This window comes from Hylobates moloch, unplaced genomic scaffold, assembly GCF_009828535.3.
Source record: "Hylobates moloch isolate HMO894 unplaced genomic scaffold, HMol_V3 SCAFFOLD_7, whole genome shotgun sequence".
Lineage (NCBI taxonomy): Eukaryota > Metazoa > Chordata > Mammalia > Primates > Hylobatidae > Hylobates > Hylobates moloch.
In genome coordinates this window covers 119,633,378-119,654,004 of record NW_026652282.1, presented here as the reverse complement: position 1 = coordinate 119,654,004, position 20,627 = coordinate 119,633,378, and positions in this window count along the sequence as shown.

Below are 20,627 nucleotides of genomic sequence, written 5' to 3'. Positions count from 1 at the left end.
TTTTCCAGGTGTCGTCTGTCACCCCTTTCTTTGACTAGGAAAGGGAATTCCCTGACCCCTTGTGCTTCCCAGGTGAGGTGATGCCTTGCCCTGCTTCATCTCATGATCGGTGTGCTGCACCCACTGTCCTGCACCCACTTTCTGACACTCCCCAGTGAGGTGAACCCGGTACCTCAGTTGGAAATGCAGAAATCACCCATCTTCTGTCTCGCTCACGCTGGGAGCTGTAGACTGGAGCTGTTCTTATTTGGCTATCTTGCCTCCACCCTCTATTCTCAGCACAACACCACATCTATTCCAAAATTGACTACATAGTTGGAAGTAAAGCACTGCTCAGCAAAATGTGAAAGAACAGAAATTGTAACAAACTGTCTCTCAGACCACAGTGCAATCAAACTAGAACTCAGGATTAAGAAAGTCACTCGAAACCACTCAACTACATGGAAACTGAACAACCTGCTCCTGAATGACTACTGGGTACATAACGAAATGAAGGCAGAAATAAAGATGTTCTTTGAAACCAACGAGAACAAAGACATAACATACCAGAATCTCTGGGACACATTCAAAGCAGTGTGTAGAGGGAAATTTATAGCACTAAATGCCCACAAGAGAAAGCAGGACAGTTCTAAAATGGACACCCTAACATCACAATTAAAAGAACTAGAGAAGCAACAGCAAACACGTTCAAAAGCTAGCAGAAGGCAAGAAATAACTAAGATCAGAGCAGAACTGAAGGAAATAGAGACACAAAAAACCCTTCAAAAAATCAATGAATCCAGGAGCTGGTTTTTTGAAAAGATCAACAAAATTGATAGACTGCTAGCTAGACTAATAAAGAAGAAAAGAGAGAAGAATCAAATAGACACAATAAAAAATGATAAAGGGGATATCACCACCGATCCCACAGAAATACAAACTACCATCAGAGAATACTATAAATACCTCTACACAAATAAACTAGAAAATCTGGAAGAAATGGATAAATTCCTCGACACATACACCCTCCCAAGACTAAACCAGGAAGAAGTTGAATCTCTTAATAGACCAATAACAGGCTCTGAAATTGAGGCAATAATTAATAGCTTACCAACCAAAAAAGTCCAGGACCAGATGGATTCACAGCCGAATTCTACCAGAGGTACAAGGAGGAACTGGTACCATTCCTTCTGAAAGTATTCTAATCAATAGAAAAAGAGGGAATCCTCCCTAACTCATTTTATGAGGCCAGCATCATCCTGATACCAAAGCCTGGCACAGACACAACAAAAAAAGAGTTTAGACTAATATCCCTGATGAACATCGATGCAAAAATACTAAATAAAATACTGGCAAACCAAATGCAGCAGCACATCAAAAAGCTTCTCCACCATGATCAAGTGGGCTTCATCTCTGGGATGCGAGGCTGGTTCAACATACGCAAGGCAATAAACATAATCCAGCATAAAAACAGAACCAAAGACAAAAACCACATGATTATCTCAATAGATGCAGAAAAGGCCTTTGACAAAATTCAACAACCTTCATGCTAAAAACTCTCAATAAATTAGGTATTGATGGGATGTATCTCAAAATAATAAGAGCTATCTATGGAAAACCCACAGCCAATATCATACTGAATGGGCAAAAACTGGAAGCATTCCCTTTGAAAACTGGCACAAGACAGGGATGCCCTCTCTCACCACTCCTGTTCAACATAGTGCTGGAAGTTCTGGCCAGGGCAATCAGGCAGGAGAAGGAAATAAAGGGTATTCAGTTAGGGAAAGAGGAAGTCAAATTGTCCTTGTTTGCAGATGACATGATTGTATATCTAGAAAACCCCATCATCTCAGCCCAAAATCTCCTTAAGCTGATAAGCAACTTCAGCAAAGTTCTAGGATACAAAATCAATGTGCAAAAATCACAAGCATTCTTATACACCAATAACAGACAAACAGAGAGCCAAATCATGAGTGAACTCCCATTCACAATTGCTTCAAAGAGAATAAAATACCTAGGAATCCAACTTACAAGTTCAATATATGTCCAGCTAAATTTAGCAAAGCAACAAGGAATGAGTTCATTTACTTAAATGATAGTGGGATAATTTGAGATTACTATGGAGAAAAATTAACTTAAACCTATACCTCATGTGACATATCCCAATCAAGAACACAAAAATTAAAGTGTGAAATATTCACAAAAATGTAATTACATGGCTAAAAAAAAACAGGAGAAAATAGAACACTTATTCAGTCTATGTAGGGAGATAATATTTGATTAAAGTAGGAAAATAAATTACAAAGGAAAAGATAGGCAGTGTGATTGCACAAAAATTAATACTACTAAAATGCAACAAAACCATGATAAAAGTTAAGTGAGAAAAGAGAAAACTATATTTAATATATATAATGGCAGATGCATTTCTAAAATATATTAAGAGTTTTTATAAGTTTACATTAAGCTCCCTGTGGACAGTAGTCAAAAGATGTGAAGAATGATTACATAAGATGAAACACCATTAGTATATTAACATAGGAAACTGCATTCTTGCCAACAAGAAAATAAGTGCAAATGAGAACAGCAATGACATGTCACTTTATACCTCCAAAATTAGCAACAACAAAGGAACATTATTAAAACCAGCAATGGGGCTGTTGGGGAAATTAACACATTTATACATTTTTAGTGGCATTGTAAATGATTTTGGTCAATTTGATGAGCAATTTGGTACTTTTTAGCAAGAGCCATAAAATGTTCATACCTTTTTAATAAATAATCTCACTCTTGGATATGTTTTAAAGGTATAATTCAGAAGAAAGAAAGCATTATGTATTATATATTATTATGGAATACTGGACATATCCCAAACAGGCATTAACAGAGAATGGTTATAAGATTATGGCATTTTAAACTTAATGAAAATGTTTGCAACAGATGAAAATGATATGAAAAGCAGTGGGGTACATGGAAGGATATGTACAAAAATTAAATAATTAAAAATAAAATAAAATATAGGAGCCTAGCTTAAGAAGGTCTAAAGGGGCTTGGAGCTGTGTATTCTCTATGACCTATAAGATTGACCCACTAGGACTCCCTTTCTAGGATGGAGCCCCATATTGAGGAGGAACTCCTGGCGGTTGAGTACCATTAGAACATGTTAGAAACAATGGAGAGGAGGGAAAAGGAAGGTCTAAATCAAAGACAGGGAGGGAAAAAGATAAAGGAAATATCAGAAAACAAGTGGCCATATTGTTTAACATTACGCAAAAATAACGACAGGGTGTCTTTCGAAGTTAGAAAATCCATCTGAATCATGCCTCTTTCTAAAAGGTGAGTCAAAGCCAATTCACATTAAAATGAGTAACAAAAACGTGTTAAGGTAAAATCTCATATGAAGTAACTACAAGAAAAGAGAATAAGGAGCAAAGTAATATCCCTAAATACCTTGAAAATGTATCAGAAAGACATGCTTAAAAACCAGATCACATTTATATTATTTTGAAACAAACTAAAACATACTAAGAACATGATACAAGATATGGAAAAACAATACAGACAGCCCCCAATTTATAATGGTTTGACTTACAGTTTTTCAACTTTATGATGGGTTTATTCGGACATAACCCTATTGTAAGTCAAGGAGTATCTGAACAAATAATAAGTAGAAAAACTCAAAAATTGGGTAACCAAACTCAAGAATTAGAAAAAAAAAATTAGAAATGAAGACTAAAGTAGAAGAAATACAAAAGAGAATAAGTACAATAAATAATGTCTTACCAGAAACACAAAATTAAAAGGTAAAACTTTAAAAAAAAAAACATAAGTGAAAATATGAAATAACTTGAAAGAAAATTATAAGAATGGAAGGTAAGCAAAAATGATCCAACATACAGATAATAGAAATCCGTGAAAGGAAACTGAAGCAAGTGAACAGAACAGATACTCACAAAAAATACATGTACACACAGATACTTATTATATATATATAATTAAACTACACATTGAAAAAGCACACTCACTGTATACCTGAGAATACTGACTGAGAATGACAAACAAGGAATATGTTCTACTAAAGTTATTGGGCATTAAAGAAATTGATAAAAACTTCAAGCATCCTAAATAAAGCAAGGCTTATAAGGAAAAATAAAATCAGACTGTCATTAGACTTTTCAACAGCAATAATTTGTGCCACAAGATAATTGAATAATATTTTTAAGGTATGTAAGGAAAATAACATGTGAACCAGGAATTTTATGTCCATGAAAACAGATCTTCCTGTATACAATGAACAAATTGTCAGCAATATATTAGAGCTAAAATACTTGTTTGCGTAAGTCCTTTCTGAGGAAAATAATGGAAAATGAATGTTAAACAATTAAAACTTATTAGACATCACTAGACAGATATCAACATAAGTATTGGTGACATGCATTAAATATATAATTATTCCTAGAATTAAGTCTAAATGAGAGTTAGGGGAGAGTATAGTATGGCTATATGATGAGGCATTTTAGATATAGTACAATAGAAAAAAATGGGAGAAGATAGGGGTTAGCACATGCAAAATGCTTGAATTATTTTCAATAACCATATTGGCAGAGACCATAATAGTATTGTTATACAGATATTATTGTGTGTGTACATGGGAAAAAGCAAATGAGTAATTACAGAATATCCTAAGTCATGTATTCTCAGTGGGACTAATATTACTCTCAAGAGGTCAAAGAATGATTCTTGGGGAGTGAAAAAAGTCATCAACTTGTTATATATAAACAAGGAAGTGCATAAAGTGCAGATATATATAAAGTGCAGATATACATATAGTATGGTAACAAATATACAATATATCTATGGTATTAAAATTTAATGGTGGAGGGCTATTAGGAAAAACATATATCAAAGGCTATTTGGGGGGTCATTAATGAATACAATATTGAGAAACAGTGTTTTAAGTCTGTCATCTCTGTGTCAGTGAGAAAATTGACTCTTAATGTGGAAGAAAGTTAATACAAATGGAATATAAAAGAGATTAAAAACCATGTCATCCTGAATTTAAAATAGAAATATCAGTATGAAAACATGAGATATTTTGTCTTTAAATATGTATTTCCTTGCTTGATACACTAAAAACGTTTAGAAACAGTGATGAATCTATTAGCAGTGAGCATCCCTGGTGCCCAAAAGAAGCCAGGGCTCTTGGGAAAAAAATAGTTGATTCCAGGTCTGAGGCAGGAAATGAACAAGATAAAACCCAAACATCCTAATATTCTTGATAGGAAACTATTAAGTAATGCTAGTGTCATGCCAAAATGACTTGGGAGCCCACTTAAATAAATTCTCTCTGGCCAAAGTTACAGACTGTGCTACAATAATTACCAGAATTTCAATGAGTTGAAAACCATCAAATAGGATTATTTAATAAGTTCATAATTGTTTTAAAAAATAATAGTTGATGGTCTTTTAAGGATGATAGGAAATGGGCAAAAAAAAAAAAAAAAAAAAAAGGAATCCAGCATTTATTATCTTTCCTATATAGGATGAGAGAAAGCTTTTTTTTAAAGAAAATCATTTCCATCATCAGATATCAGCAAAAATGGTAAAGACCTCTGAAAATTCTCTCTTCCTTCTTGATAGAAGAAAATTGGCAAAAGAAATGTCAGAATCGATGCTTTTAGAACTCTGGAAATTAACAAGCGGCTAGAAAAAAGGAAGCTTTGTTCGAGAAAATGGCTTAATTTCAGTAAGAACAGTGAGCTTTGTGGCATTTTCCCATTCTTACGTCTATCCCCTGTCTTCATTTTCGTGGTAGCCTTGAAAACAAACAGCCTCCAATCACAGTGGAAACCAGCATCTTGGCAGCCACTAGATGGGGCAGAACAGAGTTGGTGCTCCATCAAAGTTCCTTTCCTAGAGAATTGTGGTTATTTGAAGTGTCTGGTGGTTTCCTGGAAGACTTCACTTGCAAGAGTGTCTTTATTAGACCTGGAATAGAGATCACTTAGTGCAAAATGCCCCTTCCCTGGAGAAGTGTGTTGAAAATATTGGAAGACAATTGTTTTAAGTTGGAATCTTCCTGAAGTAGTGGATGACAAATGGGGTAAACAATTGGCTAACCAAAAAGCTTAAAAGGAAAAGCAGGGGAATGAGATGTCAGTAGGAACTTTGAAAAGCTACAACATATTCCTGAGAATCTAGAAGGATGCACACATTTGTAAAACTGTGCACGTGCTCAGTAAGAAAGCCTCGCACTCTCCATGCTAGCTAACATTGCACAAGGAGGAAGGGGAGGCTAAGGCATAGTTGAAAACTGCCTGACTGGGAATTGAAAGCATGTCCCAGCACACACACACAGAGCCTCTAGGAAAAGACCAGAAGACTTATTATTTCCAGGCATTTAAGGAAATCTCTGTCTAATCATTAAGTGATCACCAAACTAACGCAGCAGAGACTTTAGTGACCACTTGACCACACACAGCAAAGAATGCAGATTTTACAAAATTAGTTCAGAAAAGTGATTAAACAAAGAGCAATAACAACAATAAACGGAGTGATGATGGCACATCTTTGTAACTATACTAAAAATCATGGAATTGTATATTTTAAAATGGTTACTTTTATGGTATATAAATTATATCTCAATAAAAATATCATTCCAACCAATAAATGAAAATAAAATTATAGAATATGTTCATTTTGCAATTGAACATCAATATCTGCAGACAACAAAAAAAGTGAAAACCTGAGACTGAACAAGACCAGGATCCACCAGTAAATACAGAGGAGCATATTGAAGTGCACCATGAGTATGTAATCAGCAACATGCAGACTGTGGGAGCCTCTATAGGTAAAACAGCCTGGGTTCTTTAGCATATAAATGTTAGGGAAAAGAAATGGACAGAGGAAGAACCTACAGATTAACATAAGTTTACAAGACATATCAGGTTTTTTTTTAATGGGTAAGATTATATTATAGTGTCTAGCAATTCACCTTTGGGTGATGAAACCATAAAGAGTACGGTGAAATGATTAGTATAAAATTCAGGATACTATTTACATCTTGAGGGAGAGAAGGGGCTGTATTCATGACTGGGCATTTGGAGAAACTTGTGGAGTGACCAGTCATTTTTTAAGCTGGTAGTATTTATAAGGGTATTATTCATATAATAATTTACTAAGCTCTACCTTTTTTTGTGTGGCTGTGTCTTTGTCTTAAAAATAAGAGGGTAAAAATGACCTACATAAAGCCAAAGGTTGGAAGAGGTCAGAACAATAATATGAGTTAGCATATTTCGGCAAGTAAAATTAATGATAATGAAGGTTAATGTTTAGAAATTGACTTTCTATCCCATCCTAAAACTCAAATGGAGGAAATGCGAAAGAAAATCATCTTATACTGTATCTAGAATAGCTGTGTCCTAACTTAACTTTAAATGGGACCTGTTTAAATGGGCCACTCTGCACAAGGAGCATCCATCTTATACCCATGAATTGTCTAAGAAGAATACTTAATTTAGTCAGTTCCTACAGTCATTTTTCAAGAACTACAAACAATGGGACCTTTATTTGAGGATGTCATGTTGATTCAGGATCCTTGATGCAGAATTTCAATCTTGTCAATACTCAAGGGAGATCCTGACACCAGTTATTCCAGAGTTCCTCTTTTCTCCTCAAGCCTCCACCCACCCCCAGCCTTAGCAGACTACCTCTCCTACTTTGCTGAGATTGAGTCCTTTATATATCCTCTTATCTCTACCTCAACTCATCTGTATACATGTTATCTCATTCTTCTCTCCAGTCTCAGAGGAAGAGCAGGACTCTTCCACCTCTGCATCAGTTTCCAAATGTCTGTTAAATAGTTCAGTTTTGATGTATTGCCATTCACATCTTATTTTCATCAAAGACACCCCCAAAGTACCCAGCTTGGGAGAGTGGAAGATTCTTTGTGCTATTGATGCCAAGGACAAATATAAAGGAGATTGCAGTGAGTTTGGATTTGGTAAATGAAGAACTCCATTTAGGATATGGTCCATTTGGAAAAAAGGCAAACCGGCACAATGAAGATCCATGGCCTGTGGCATATCTGCTATTAACCTGTCACTGTTATTATGTTTTATTTGAAAAATATTTATTGTTCACATAGTATGTGCAAGTATACTAGGTTCTATGGGGAATAGTGAACACAGATTAATGACACATAGTCCACAAGGAGCTAACGATCCTCAGGGAACTAACTTATTTTAATATAAGTAATATACAAGGGAGCAGATCAACGCAAGGGTGAGGTGACTGTTGGGATGAGTGGGAACAAACAGAATGCTGAATGTGGGATAAACATAGGAATAGGCACTAGGAAATTTTCCAGTTGGGATGTTCTGGACAGCACTGCCATGTTCTGTACTCAATAATTCTTCAGGACAGCTGGAAAAAAAGGTAACCCCTCCCTCTCCAGTATTTTAGAACTTTTTCTCCACAGTCATCGTGACATATAAACCATAGCATCTGACTTCAAAGAGCTTATTTTCTAGTTTAAGAGATAAGGCATATCTGTAGAACTACAGACAAATCACAATTTAAGGGGTGCTACAGAAGTAAATATTACTGGAATGCACAGGCTTGGCCCATAGCAAGGGCTCAATAAATATCTGAGGGATGCATGACTACTGAGTTAACACAGACCCATTAGTCCTGATGATCCTATCTTGGGGATGTTTGTTCTTCTTCTTCCCACAGCCATTGCCCAAGTTCCTGCTGACATTTCTCGTGTGGACTTTGCGGAGTCAAACAGGCCTAAAGTTCTGGTCTTTGCTCAGTCACTTAGAGCTTCTGACTTGATGGAATAATTTGGTTTTTCTCCTTCCTCCTGAAACATACTAAGCATTTTTCAACTAATAAAAATGTGACCTCGAAGGCACTGTGAATTTGGTAAAATCCATGTTTGGCACTGATGTCCCTGACAGAATGAATGCTAGTTTTATTTTAGTGTTCCCATAATGCAGTTTATAAAGACATTGTATTTTTTGAAATTTCTCAGCAAAGAAGAATGTAAATGTCTCCTAGTCCTTTGTACATTGCTGAGTGGATGGAACAAATAAAAGGACAACTGGAAGTCACTCAGTCACCAATACAAAGACCTATGGACTCTTGATAGTAAGAAAATACTGATATTTTTGGTCCTGGTGCAAATGGTCCTCAAATGTGAGTTCAGAGCTCAGCCAAGTAGTATCTTAGTAATTCAGGAAGCAGCCATGCCAGAAAGCATCCAGAGAGATGGATCTGTCCTGTTCCCATGTGTCTCCCTAATATCTATCACTGTGCCAGGCACACAGTAAGTAACCAATCAGTATGGGTGGCATGGATGAAATAGGGGCAGGGGAGCTTCTCAGCATTTGCTACTGAACTGAGAGTCTAATACTTGGTTTCGAGTCCTGGTCTGCCCCTTTACCATCTCTGAGACCTTGGAAAAATCTTTTCTGCCTCCAGGACCTCAGTTAACCCATCTGAAAAATAATTTTCAATGTTCTTTGTGTTCTCAAGTTCTACATCTTGTAGGAATAAGTGTGACTCTTCACAATGAATCTGCAGAAAGTCTCCCCAATTCAATGAACTCTCTATTTGACCCAAGAAAAAGGCAGAAAAATAGATTCCTTCAGGCTACAGTATAAGGTACAAACCTGATGTTGTGTTCATGCCTAAAAACAGCCTTGTCTGTGACTGGGATATGGGATGCTCGTGGTGTATTATTTGAAGAATGACTATCTCCTTATTAGGATAAAGACATGCCCTTCTGAAAACCCTTATTACCACACAAAATCTCCAACAACCAGCCAGGCAGTCATTTATTCATGAGGCTATAGCACCCAGATATTCCACCGATGAAATGTTCTGTCCTTGGCATAAAACTTGTTCAGAATGGTAATTAGAATAGAGACTCCAAAATATTAGAACCATTCAATGTCAGCCTCAGGGGGCTACTAACTCATGTTGGAAATGATCTTGCTGCTTTTAATCAAGAACTAAGCTACACAGAGTTCCTTTTTTGGTTGCAACTTCAGTACAGAAAGAACAATGCAAACGTTGGCACTTTGATATGACCTTCAGCTTCCAAAAGAATCATGGGAACTTTTCTCCCCAAGGCCCAGAGCAGGCATCACAAAACAGTTTATTAGGGTGTGCTTGTATATCTTGAAGTCTTATCTAATTGGTGTTCAAACCTGTTGCTGTCTCTTCTTTTCCCTTATCTCTAAGGGCTCCCAGCAGAGAGGAGGGAACATCAATTAATCACTCCTCTCCTCTTCCTACACACACACTTGCATGCATAGACTCATGTGAAGACACACACCTCTCTCACCCCATCCCACTTAATCCCTACACACACTTGGGGCCTTGGAATACAATTGTTTTAGATCTGTAACAGATCAGAAACATCAGCTGGGTTAACTCTCTCATTTTATATAGAGAGAAACTGAAGCTCAAAAGAGAAGAATTAGGATTAAAAACAGTTCTGGTACTGTCAGCACCATGTCTCTGTATTTCCCCATCAGAAGCTCAAGGTTTCAAAGAAGAGCAAAAGCTCTTCAACTTAATATATACGTCCTTCACTGTCTTTGTATATAAAACATTGTGCTAAGTCCCAAAGTCGTTCACAAGGGAATGAAATGTAATCCTGATCCAGTGGGGATAAATGGAGATGTATATAAATATATTTAGTACAAGCAGATTACTAAGTGTTCTCATAGAGGCACCAAGTGATTTGGAGATTTAAGTCAGAAGAGATTTGTTTGAATTGAATTATAAGAGGTTGTTTGGTTTAGGGTACCTCTTCCAGATTTCATGGAGAGGTTTCCCCATGACGCTTTGAGAGACTAAAGATAATATTAGTGTTAGCATTGACATTGTTCTTTCTGCACGTGATTAGAGAAACCTCAAAAATGCTTCTAATTAAAACAAATACTATGTTTTTGCCTCTGCAAACATCAAAAAATAAAAAGAATAAAAATATGTAGTTTTGATGAGCATGTGAAGAAATGGGAATGTGCATACATTACTGTGGGCAATTATGTTGTTGTATCTGCTCTGGAGAACAATGTCAAAATAATATGTTGAGAGTATTAAAATTGTATATATCTTCTATCCCAACCTATTTGACTTCTAGAAATATTTCCTAAAGGAATATGTGTTTGTTGTATATATAATTATATATGTAATTGATTGTATGTGTATATAAAAGATGAACATGAGAAATGTTTCTTACATTGCTAAGTGAATAAGAGCAAGAAACAAGACAATATATTCTTTTAAAATCTCATGTCTCATTTGTTTTATATACCCATGTATATCTTACATAACCGGAATGTAGGCCAAACTTGCTTTTTCTAGATGTCCGCTTTGAGGTCAGTAACATATATCACATGTAAAAACACACATCCACAAATCCAAATCTAAATATAAATAAATGACATAGGTTTTCTCAAAGATTTTATAAGAAAATGTTATAGGGATGAAGTTATTTCATATGTCAAACAGCCTCCTAAATCACTTTCCCTTCAAACATTTGTCTTTTCCACCAATGTCCTTCTGCAGCTGCTGTTCTCCCTTCTCTTTGTCTCAAACGCATTCAGTGACTCCCTTTCTATTGGCAGAATCATCTCCTCTTTTTCCTCCTCTAATATCATCACACCACCACCATCACCACCATACAGCCTTCTGTGCTTCTCTAGTCTAGCATATTCAATAGAATTTTCTGCAGTGATCAAAATGTACTATAAACTGCTCTGCCCAGTGTGGCAGCCACTAGCCACATGTGGCCATTGAGCACTTGAAGTGTGGCTGGTCCAACTGAGAAAATATATTTTTAATTTTATTTAATTTTAACTGATTTAAATTAACCACACAAGGCAATTAAGCACTTGAAATGTGGCTAGTGTAACTGAAGAAATGTGTTTTTAACATTTTATTTAATAATAGAGATCCTAAGTTACCCCTGTGTGGTTCGTGGCCATTGTATTGGACAACACAGCTCTAGTCCGTTCTTAGGCAGAACAAGCTAAGTCTCCTCTTCATCTTCAACTTTGCTTTGTTGTGTACAGGAAATGGAAAAAATGACTCAATGAGTTTTTCTCGGCATCCACCTTGCTTAGAAATTACTGAAAAGTATGGGAAGATTATGAATAATTAATAATTTTCTTTATTTTCATAGGTATGCAGAGAAAAATCCCAGAAAGACATAAACAAAAATAATCATTATGGTTAATTTATGGTAGTGGCATTATGGATTACTTTTATTTTACTTTATTTTGCTGTGTTTTCGCAGTACTGTGATCTGGAGTGGGCATTTATTACTTTTGTATTTAGAAGAAAGACACAATACATGTTATTTAAATGCTTCCATGTATTTTTTTTTTTTTTTTAAAAGCAAAAGAAGGCATCTTTTCTAAGGGTTCTGTAACCAACTACCAGAACAGTCTCTCGCTTCTGCAAATGAGGAAAAGCCCAATGGCAGGCCCCCCTGGAATGTGGCCCAGGAATGACATGTGTATATATTCTCCCAGCTGCTTCCTCATATCAAATAGCTAACAAACCAGAGCTCAAAAGCCAAGCCGATTCCCGCTGTCATCATTGATGAAGCCTGAACACAGATGGAGAAGTAAATAAAAGGGAGGGGTGGTGAGTTTTCTATATTTGACCCAGTTACTATTTTTGCTAAATAAGGAGAGAAAAGCTTGGGATTTCAGACATGAAGAAATAGATCCTGATTTTGTGAGCAAAATCTTGCTGCTCTTCTTAGCCCTTTTCGGATGTGCATTTCCTTCTTGGAATCAGGGCAGAATTTGGCAGAATCCGTGTAGACTCAGAGTTGCAACCTTACAACTGAGCTTAGAAAAAAGGAGCTATTTGAGATAGGCACAAAGGAACCACACAGAGGGTCTGAAAAATCCCAACAGATCTGGGGAGCCACAAGTTAGGCATGGGGCCAAAAACTTTGGAGTTGTCATTACCCAGCCTTCAAATTTGGACTTCGAGACAACTTAAAAAAAGTCCTCCCCTGGAAATGGCAAACATAAGTAGGCTCAATGAAATCTTTTATGCAATCTTATTCTGGCTCAGCTATGCCCAGATTAGCTCAATAGTCATATCTTCTGCAGTATCTTGCTTCTCCTCTCAGTACCTCCTCACTAGAATACAGTGCCAGAAGATCCTTTGTGGTCCTCATTTACCCTCTTCCTGGTACATGATAACTGGAAGGGTTTGTGCTTTGATGCCTTCCCAGGATTCTCATGTTTAATTCATGAGGCTGAAAAGCTTTATGGAACTCAGAATGAAGTTAGAATGGAAGATTCTCAGGCATGATAAAAGGGAATTTACTTAGGGGCAGAGGGCAAATGGGATCCTTCAAGGGCCTTCTTGCCACCACACAGCAGTTATTTTCCATTGCATTTGCCTGCTGAGTGAGCTTCCAGGGACTAATGCCTACTTCAGCAAGGCAGAAGGGAGGTAAGCTGCTGTATTCTTGGCCTAGTTGTGTAGCAACAGAAGGTAAACTACGTTTTGACTTTCAATTTTGTGTTTATTTGCATTGGCTATTTTTAGTTGGTTCAAGTCTAGGAATATTTAAAAATCACTTCTTGAAATACCTTTAGTTCCCCACAATTGGAAAACTAAGATGCTTTCAAGTTGCAAATCATTGCACTGAGGATTATAAGACATTGCTTTTGTTAAATAACCAGAGACTAAGTGAGCAGGAAATATATCCTCTGGAGTCCTGAGGTGTTCAGTGCCTCCACTCAGCTTGATCGTGTTGGTCTTAAACACTGCCTATGAAGCAGTTTCTAAAAAGTTTCCTTCTGACAGATTTCAATGACTCTAAAGAGGTAAATGCATATGCTCCTTGTTTATTGTACAAAACATGGCTACCAATGAGTATCTGACACTATTTTTCCAAAGGACAGTTTTACCCCTAATACAGAAGCACCTTGAAAATATTATTTGTAGCAAACCTACGCTGGGGTAATCAGCTCTCTGTTAGCTAGGGCCCAGTGCTGATGAGGCCAAGGTCATAGATTGAATTTCAAATGGGCCATTTAGCTTTAAACAGAAGATGAAAGCTCTTTGTTTTGTGCCTCCATATTGCAACTCTTCCTCTGCCTTCTATGTTGCGAATGCAATGTTCTTATAAAGGGGACAGTGTCATGGTGTCCAGCCTTTCTGGGGGCCTGTAAGAACTTTATTCAGTAGCAAAACAGGGACATGACTATTAAGAACTCTAGGCCATAGTAGAAGAGCCACATTAGGAAGACAGTGGAACTAACTACCAGAAATGAACACCAGAGCAGTTCAGGTGATTGGAGGGGCAGACCCAGGTCCTCAAGTAGGAGATGGCTTATGAGGCAGGTTGAGTATGGTATCCAGTGAGCAATGGGTCAAGGAGTGGCAAGAACGGTGAGCTTAGATGAGGGAACCAACTCTGTTTAAGGAAGGTCTGGGAAACCTTGGTGTGCCTTTCAAGATTTCTTACTGTCCTTCAGGACTCTGTTGGTGTCACCTCCTTTCTGAGACTTCCAGAACAATACTCTGCCTGCATCCAGGCAGAGTTAGGGATGCCTCAACTCAACTTCCATAGGACTCTACTATTGCCTCTATTGTATCACTCACCACATTATATTTTAACCTTTCATTTTTGTTTTAATCTCTCCCACTAGACTGTAAGCTTCTTTATCTTTGTATCCCCATAACCTAGCAACTATGAGCTTACTGCATGTTTGCTGACTGAATGAATAAATAATTGAATGGATAGAAGAATGAAGAAAAAGGGAAGAAAATTCCACATGAGAGATATTTGTGTAGGTTATTGAAAATGAGTTAAATTTTCAGAGAAAGAACATGCTATGCTCTGGAGAGAGAGTATTTGGTGCACTGGCTGCCCGTAGGAGATGAGGAGATGAGGCTAGGAAGGGAAATTGGGATTAGAGGGTAAAGGGTTTTGTATCGCCTCCTAAGGAGTTGAAATCTCTTCTATAGATCAGTGGTTCTCAAACTTTAGAGTGCTTACTAATTGCTTGGAGAGCTTGATAAAACACACATGTGTGAGTCCCATTTCTGAAGTTTGTATTCTGAGGTGGGGATTGCAAGTTTACATTTTTATTGAAACGTAATACATTTGCATATTTTCAAGGTACATGTGATATTTTAATACATTTGTGTAATGTGTCATAATCAAATCATGGTAGTTGGGATATCTATCACCTTAAACATTTAGCTTTTCTTTATGCTGGGAATATTCAAGTTGTTCCCTACTAGTTATTTGGAAATGGACAGTAGATGATTGTTTACTATGTCACTCTACTGATTTATCAAACACTAGGTCTCATTTCTTCTACCTAACTGTATTATTGTACCCATTAATCAACCTCTCTTCATCCACTCCCCACCCCCCACGCCCCCACACACAGAGGTCCTGGTTTCTGGCAACCACGAAACTATTCTCTGTTTTCATGAGATCCACTTTTTTAGCTTCTGCATATAAGTAAGAAAATGCAAAGTTTGTTTTTCTGTGCCTGGCTTATTAGTAGAGGATGGCAGCACCTGTACTACTTTTTATATGAATCCTGTTTTCCCAAGATTATCCAGATGCCTATAGCATTTATTTATCCTCAGGGTGATTTCCATGTTTGAGAGCCTTGATATTGCTTTAAACCAGTGGTTCTCAATATGGCTCTACATTAAATGAATTGGAGGAGACTTTTTTATAAAATCCCAGTGTCCACGCCCTCTCCTAGTCCAATTAATTCAGAACTGCTGAGATGAGGTCTGGCCTAGGTAATTTGCAGATGTTCACCAGGTGATTTTAAAGTGTAGTCAGAGTTGAAATATTCTGCTGTAGAATAATCTGAATTTCCAAAAGCTGGGCTTAGGCACTTCTGACAAGCAGAAATCTCCAGATTTCTGGAATTGGATCCCTGAAGATCAGGGTCACTGCTGTTGGAAATGGATCCCCGAGGGTCAGGGTGGCAGAAATTCCTGGTGGCTTCCTGGAACCTGATAAGTCACTGGAATGTGATAAATCTTTTGATTTTCAGTGAGTTGTGTATGGCCATTGATAATTTGAAAAGTTTCAGGATCATTGATCCTTCACTAAGAAATAACTGTCATAGTGATGTTTGCCTATGTCTACCCCCATCTCCATTTCATCTGCAGCAGTTATGTATAGGAGCCCAGAGTTAGAATCAGACAGAGCTGACTCCGTTTTAACTCCTGGCTTTATCGCATGTCCTAACCATGCACCATTCTCTAAGCGTCAGTTTTATCATCTATAAAACAGGGATGCTTGTACCTCCTTTACAGGATTGTTGAAGACTGGGGTTAAATAGTCAAAAAATGTAAAGTACAGCACAGTGCCTGAAACATAGTAGGTAATCAGATGAATGTCTGGAGGGTTGCATGTAAAATACTCTGAGTGGTCACTTCTGAGCAGTGGATTTGGGATGGTGGAGGAAATGGACGACTTTCACATTTTACTTTATACCCTTCTATATTGTTTTAAATTTATAGATAGCATATGTTACCCTTGTAACTTTTCTGTGCCAAAAAAAAAAGACAAAAGAAATCGACTGCCATGTCATGTTCCCAGAGAGTCTCCAAGCTGGCCACAAGTTCAGAGGTCATCCAGCCTGTTCCCCCTACAAGTGCCAGAACTCTACTACCATTGCCCTGCCAAGGTGCATTCACTTTCCTCTGCATATTCTCCAGGATAGGATTTGATGTCAAGGAAGTTTTATTTTATTTTTTATGCAATCTGAAATGCTAGGAAATTCTCTTTCTATATTGAGCCCAAATCTGTCTGCCTGTGATACCCTTCCATTGGGCCTACCAAGTTTTGCTTTATGGAGCCACCTAGAGTAAGCTTAATAGATTCTACTATACCTGATACCTTATGACATGCCTTGATATGTTTTAAAAGAGCTCTCCTGACATTTTGAAATTAGGTCTATTCAGAAAATCCCCCAAAGCTTCAGCTGTGCCTCAGAGGATATAGCTTCCTCACTCAGTCACAGATTGGTTCTGTGGAAGTAGACATTGAAATGGACTTTTGGGTGCAAGGTGTCTATTATGGATCAATGCTTATAAAAGGAATGGGGGGCAAAGCAGCACAATGGAGAGGAAGAAGTTGAACTACACGTGAGGCTCAACAGAGTTGCAACTAATTAGGCAGGGAGCTCTGGAGAGAATCTTGCCTGTTAGAGTTGCCCAGCAACAAGCTGGAATGGCCAGCTACTATACCCAACCTCTCTCAGTCCCCAGATATGGGAAGAGTGTAACATTGCATGAGGCAGCTCTCTGCAGCTGAGCCTGCTGACTGTACTTCATAAATCTAGGCATGTCCTTCCTTGGAAAGGTATCTGGGTTAGCACACTCCCCTGTCTATCAGCCTATCCACTGTGCCATGTGGATTCACTTCAGACAAATACAAGACACAGGCCTTCCAGGAACCAGTGGAGTCAGTGGGCCTCTCTTCCTGAGGGGAACCTTAGAAAAGGCAGGTGAAGGAAGTTAACTGGACAAATTATAGCTTCTGCTATGACAGTTGGTTTCAGGACCACAACTGATGCCATTTCCCTCCTCCACTATCCAGTCTAGAGTCTCCCCACTCTCAGTCACCATCTCTGTGACCCTCATCCCTGAGGGGTTTGACACCTTCTCAAGCAGGGGTTGCCCTTCCTGTTCATTTATAGTCACAAATGGGCAAGGGACCACCAAGAGATGTCTCAGTAGATTACTTGGGTTCTATGCTGTTGTTTGACAGTAGCCCTATTTCTTCCTGATAACCAGGGTCAAGCGCCTCTGTCAAGGCAATTACACTTCCTACCTGTTTCTGGAAGTAAGGAGTCCAAAGTGCCCAGGTGGAAGCTGTAGTTTATAATTCAACTCTTGTTCTGTCCCCTGGAGGAGGTGTTCCCATCTGGGGAATCAAAGCCTCTAACCCAGCAGAGCCCAGACTTTCAGGGATGGAAACACGAAGTCCTCCAATGGATCTTGTGAGTGATAAGTGGTATCTTAGATTGCTACGGCTTCTGTAACAAAGTATAATAGACTGGGTGAGTCAAAGAACATAAATTTATTTTTTTTAACAGTTCTGGAGACTGAAAGTCTTAGATCAAGGCTAGAAGCCTTGGTCAGCAGGTTGGTTCCTTCTGAGGGCAGTGAGGGAAGGATCCGCTCCAGGCTGCTCTCCTTGGTAGATGGCCATCTTCAATCTGTGTCTTTACATCATTATTCCTCTCTGTGTATCTGTATCCAAATTTCCTCTTCTTACAAAGATAGCAGTCATATTAAATTATGACCAATTGCTTTTGTAAAGATTGTATCTCCAAACATGGTCACATCCAATGTACTGGGGATTAGGAATTCCACATATGAATTGTGGAGGGACACTATTTATTCCATAATAAGTGGGGTCACATTTGCTTCTACTTCTTGGTTGCCAGACTTGTGTATTCTTTCTATTGGGGTCACAGCACCAAATAGAAGCCTCTGATTCAGTTCAGTCTATGGTATCCTGAAGGAAGTTTCCCACTCCTCACTAAATGTTGCCCTGAGCTGGTGCTTTAGCTTTGCCTTCTGCAGGTTATTCCAATGCTGTTAGGTCAGCAGGTTGTGGATGTTATACAACCAGTGGATCCTATGGTCATTGTCCCACTCTTACACATATTATGCTGTTAAGTGGGTCTCCTGGTCTAATAGGATGTTATGTGAAACCTCATGTTGATGAATCAAATACTCCAAAGCCCTTAGAGAGTAGTGCTAACTGTGGTCCTGTGGACAGGAAAAGTGAACTCATACTATTCTTGTAAGAATAAACCACTGATTTTCCCAGGTAATGAGGGCTTACTACAGTTAACTTGCCACTAATTGGCCAATAGAACTCTTTAAGAAATAGTGCCCTAGAAGGGGCTCAGTGTTTGTCTCTGTTGCTGATAAATTGAATATTAGGAGGCAGCAAGAGTTAGATCAACCTTCTTAAGTGGGAGTCTATGCTGTTGGGCCCATGTGTAACTGTATTAGTCTGTTCTCATGCTGCTAGAAAAGACATACCCAAAACTGGGGAATTTATAAAGGAAAGAGGTTTAATGGAGTCACTGTTCCACATGGCTGGGGAGGCCTCACAATCATGGCGGAAGGCAAAGGAGAAGCAAGGGGACATCTTACATGATGGGAGGCAAGAGAATATGTGCAAGGGAACTCCCTTTTATAAACCATCAGATCTCATGAGACTTCTTCACTAACACAAGAACAGCATGGGAAAGACCACCCCATGATTCAATTACCTCCCACCAGGTCCCTCCCACGACACATAGGAATTATGGGAGCTACAATTCAAGATGAGATTTAGGTAGGGACACAGCCAAATCATATCAGCAGCCTTCATCTCTGTCACCATGTCTACTCCATTCATGTGCTCATTGTGCCAGTTTGGGGAATGTCTGATACTGAAGGCTGACTAAGGTCAACTGGCTCAGTCATTTTGTCAACTTGGTTCTTCAGTGCCTCTTCCATGGTAGATGCTTTCTGGTGGTCTGGTGGATATTAATGTGTGATACAAATATCTTCACACTTTGTCCTCACTCCCATATGCCCATTCATATGCTTCTATCTCCTTGTCCCCTATATTCCAGTCTTTCTCTTTCCAGGCCTCCAACCAAGTAGACGGCCTGACCATCTATTTCTTCTTCCATAGAAAGTGGACAGCCAGGTACATGGTCCAAAACTCTGCCCATTGAAAGGGTTTTTCCTTGCCAATGTCTTTCAAGGCCATCATTGAGTGAGGCTGTATCACAGGTGTTGCCCATTTTTGGCTAGCACCCACATATGCTCACATATGGATGTGCTCAGGTTTTTTCCTCCTCTATCAGGTGGTGATATAATCATAAACAGCAGCTAAGAGAGAGGTCTGGGGCAACAGTGGCAGATGCCATTGGGATCAGTGCTACCTGCTCATGCATCACACTGGTACACCAGCCCTACTCATGCTTAATCAAAAGCATACCTCTTCCTTCTTAGGATGAATCGTTGGTAGGCCCACCTAATCTTGTAATGTGGTATATCTGACAGAACCCAGCCCATAGGAGAAATTCTAGGCTCTTGGTCTCTTGGCATTTAATATTCAGACATTCTGTCTCTACCAGGGCCCAGTAGCACACCATGAGGTTTTTGTTTGTTTGTTTTAAAGTTTAAAGATCTACACTACTGTGGCCAATGGGCTTGCTCCAGAATCTCAGTGGCTTGTTTTGTAGTTTTCCCACTGGGGCTTGCTAGAACCTGTCCACGGCATTGGTTCTCACCATTGATACCTCCAACACCATAGATCTGCTGAATCTTATGACCCAAGAGGCAGTACTGCTTGCACTAATAGTTGCAAAATGCTTTCCTTACTCTAAGCCTCCCTCTCAAAGGTGATAGGTTTCCATATCACCTAACATATGAACTGGAGATATATTCCTAGGTGTGGAATATGGTGCCCTAAAACCTGAAGAGATCTGTTATATGTTTTATTTTCTTTGTGGCTGCAGGTGCAAGATAGAACAATTTGTCTTTTACTTTGGAGGGGATGTCCAAACATGCCCCTTACCACTGGACCCCTAAACAGTTTTACA